Below are 4,189 nucleotides of genomic sequence, written 5' to 3' on the forward strand. Positions count from 1 at the left end.
CGTGTCGCGCCTCTGGTGGCAAAACAAACCAGCGTGAGCGGCTGTGATCCACGCGCGCCTTAGGTCATCCGCTGGAAGGGTTTTTTGTCTTTTGAAGGCTAAGGTGCAGTCTTGCAGTCAGGAAGAAGCTCGCTGCATTTTATACTCATGTAAGTTCGCAATGAGGAGATTATACCACTTAACTTTTGCCATTCCGAGCCTAGAAATTGAAGATGTTATGCCTTTAAAGTAAGCTGATTTCAGAAAGGGTGGCCAGTTCACGTTCTTCTGAATTTCTGTTTCAAATATAAAGGCAATATGTTTTTGTTTGCGTTTTCTGTGTGTGTACATAACACTTATTTTCCTCTTTTTGCTCTTTAGTTTATTAAAAAATCCCACCAAACAAACGACCTGATTAGAGCTCTGCAGGACACTTCTAGAAATACTATTTATCCTTTCCAGAAGTAACGCTGGTTATGCGTTTGTTTTGGTAGCAGGTATGGTTGAGGCAGATGCTGTCACTGGCAGCTCATTCTTTTTGCAGTGGTGTTTTGAAGGTCACAGCTGAACTGCATCAAGGAAGTAGCCTAGCTTAAAAAGTCTAGCTAAAAGGTAAGGTTTATGCCAGTTGCTTTCCTGACCTGCTCATCCCCTAAGTTGAGGGGAGCAGGAGCTGCTTGAGCTGGCCTTGCTGCTGGAAGAAATGTATGTGTAATCATCCTGAGGGTTGATGTTTGGTTTGTGTAGTACTCTGCTTATGTTGCAGAAAATGTAGACTGCTTCAACGAACTGGTCCATCCAAAAATGAGATAACCATTACAGCATTTAATTTCTTTCATGCTGTGAATGTTTTCAAATATTGACATTAAGCATTGGTTGATATTAACCAATCCATTTTGGAGGGAGGACATGAAAACATGATGCTCCTAGACCGGTGCTGATGCAAATTATCAAGGTATCAGAGTTCTGTATAAGCTACTGTATTTCAGGCATAAGGAAACACAAGCTTGAAAGAACTCTTCTCTTAAATGCTCTTTGGGGAATCATATTCAAAATAATTAATTCTATTATTCAAAATACTCGAGAAATCAGTGTTTGGGGTTTTTTTTGTCTTTCAGAGTGATCTCGTTTTCCCCTTTTCTGTTAATTATGTAGCTTTGTATTTAGCCCACAGGACACTGATGTCTTAAATATTAAAGCATTATTCTAAAGGCATGAAAAATACAATTTCTACAGCCTGGAACTAATTTTAGTTACTCCTTCTTACTTCTCTTTTCACTAAGAAAAGTTCTGATTTATAGAATTATGTTTTTAGTCTGCAGCATTTTGTGATACTGTAGTTAGAAAAAAATACTTTATTCTCCCAGAAGTCTCATCGTCTTCTTTCTTGCAAACAATAGGTCATGATAGAGACTGTCTGAACTTCTCTTCAGGTATTCCTTGATCAGATTTTGAACTAAATATTTGGAGGCAATGCTTTTGGAAGGTAGGGGGAAAACCCCTGCAGAGCAAATTGTCTCTTTGCACAGGAAGTATTGAGAAAAGGACTTGGAATTCAGTTTCTTTCAAAGCCAACCACTTCTCTAACAATGCTACATGTGATAAGGCTTGGGATTTTTTGTGTTCTCTTCATTTGTTGAGAGTCCACAGAGCTTACCTCTAGCAAGGGTATCGTTCCATTGTCCTGTGTGCTTCTATCGTGCTTTCTCTGTCCGTTCTGGAGCAGTCAGACAAAGGGAGGCTACTCATGTCGATAAACCCAGGCTTACTGTCATCTTGGGGGCAATTGATGTTCTTGAAGCTTCTGGGTTTTTTATGTTGTCACTTTGGCAAACCCCCTGTGAGGTGACTTGTACAACAGTCCAACAAAAGAGTCACTTGTTCGTTTTGTGGGCTGATAGCAAAATACGACTATGCAAATATGTAAAAATGTAGAATGATGAATGAGTGGCAAATTTTTGACCTTTTCAGTCAAAAATGGGGGGGGAAAAAAACGACTTTGAGGCTTGAAGATTGAATCAAAGGACAAAGTGGAGAAATCGTAAGAGTTCAATGCTGTTCATCATCTGTGAGTTTTCTTTTTTCTCCCTTGAAATTTTCACAGTTTGTCAAGGGAATAGTCCTTCAGACTGACCAATTAATGGAAGAATGCTGTGCTCACTCCAGTAAAAAGTGAGCAACAGCAATTTGCTGAATGAAGTAATTTAGTTTTAATTATATTTTCTCTTGGAATTGCCATGAAGGATTGATATTTCTGTGGCCAGGTACTTGTCATCTGAAGAAAAAAAACTGGATTGGGGGTAACAGAAACAAATAAAAACTATGGAGAACGATGAGGCAATCTCTTCCTCCGTAGAACTTGTCTAGATAGATCTCAAAAAAAGAATACAGTGGTAGCTACCTGATAAAAATGATGTGGAGTACTGTTTGTGGAAAATAAAGGTGTGACTTCTGAGGGAGACAAACATGCTGCCCCTTTTGTGTTACACAGTTTGTCTCATGAGCCCGTTAATATCCTTTTTCCCTGCCTGTTAGTTTGTATAGTTTGAAAAGGTTCCCTTGCCTTTCTGTCTTGATGTTCCCCTCCCCCAGTGTTTCTTCTGAAGGCAATGGCATAGATAAGCATGTTGTAAAGCTCTGCATCTTGCCTTTCTGGGATTTCTCTTGGAGATGCTAATTTATACCTTTTCACTTGTTTGATATCTGAATCCAGCAGACCATTTTAGATGAATGCAGAGGGGTGAATGCTTTTTTACTTTTTGGAGAGTCCTGAACTGAGTTTTAAAGAGTAATTTACAAACTTCTAAACTTCAGCCTGGACTTACTCAGCAGAAGTTACTTTTGAAAGCATGTGTTGATTTGTAAGCAAAGCAAGCAGAATTTAGTTTTTTCACATTGGGAACTGACCTCTGTAAATCAGGTGTGATAGTTTTGTAGCTGTCTGGCTATCTTGTTCCTAATGAAAAACTACCTTTGTGCAAATGGTACATGGAGGAGTCCCAGATAATATTTGGGAAACTGCTGTATTTTGCCACGTAGGGTTTTTTCCTCTGAAATTTTGCAGGCTGTAAATAAACTTAACTTTCATTTTGCTCTAAATCTATAAATTGGAGTTGAGACACCTTTTAAGCTCTTGAATGCCTTGTGCTACTGCACTCAAGTGCACGTGTTGCAGAGCTCTGTTTACGTATGCAAGTGAATGCAACCAACCCTCAGTTACTTTCATCTTACAGCACTTCATAGGTACATGTGAGTCCATACACTTGCCAATCATAGAGGTGTAATGACTGGAAGGGAAAGGTTGCATGTGTGTGAGATAACAGTAGTTATCCAGCAGAAAAACCCTTTGTTATATTAAAAGCATTAACTCTGAAGCATCTATAAATACTTGACATGTCTTTGTGTTGGCCAGGCTTGCACTTCTTGGGACAGGGAGTCAAGTGAAATGCGCTATAAGAGGCTTCAACATTTGCTTGAAAAAAGCAACATCTATTCCAAATTCTTGCTAACCAAAATGGAACAGCAGCAACTGGAGGTAGGTGTATTGTTGTCTGCAGTGGGGATTCTTAAGATGGGCTGCCATCTGTTTGGGGTTTTTTTTTTGGCCATTCAGCTGTTTGAACTTAAGTAAAAATGCTCTTAAGATTGCAATAATAGCATGGAAATCTGCTGGAATTACTGTCCAGGAATTAAGTGGTGCTTTACATAATATTCAGAATTTGTTCTATAAATTAATGGATAAATCAGATTAAAAAGAATGTGAGTTATAATTTAAAATCAGTGTAAAGGTGGCACTCATATCTTTACAGTTCTCCTATTGGCCTGAGTGCTAGGAAGAGAAAACAAATACCTGAAATAAGAAACAAAGTTTAAGAGAGCTAGAAAACCTAGAGGGAGGACAGAAGATAAAAAGAACTGACAAGCAGGAAGTTGTGCAGCCTATTTGTGTTAATTACTGAAGGCTGAGGATGAGGCATGTTTTCAGGATCCTAATGTAGGCCTTCCTCAAACATATTTATAAATTACAGGGTTCTGAGGCCATGCTGTTCCCAAACAAGAGCTTCTATAAAATTACTTGATGTGTTTTGGTTTTTTTTCAATCCATGGACTGCTGCGTTCGTATCTAGCTTTGTCTTGATTTTCTTAACTGTACCTTTATGGATAAGCTTGTAAGAGTTTACACTTGAGGGAGAGAGAGAACCTTAGGGAA

This window comes from Pterocles gutturalis, unplaced genomic scaffold, assembly GCF_000699245.1.
Source record: "Pterocles gutturalis isolate BGI_N339 unplaced genomic scaffold, ASM69924v1 scaffold16857, whole genome shotgun sequence".
In the NCBI taxonomy this organism is placed as follows: domain Eukaryota; kingdom Metazoa; phylum Chordata; class Aves; order Pterocliformes; family Pteroclidae; genus Pterocles; species Pterocles gutturalis.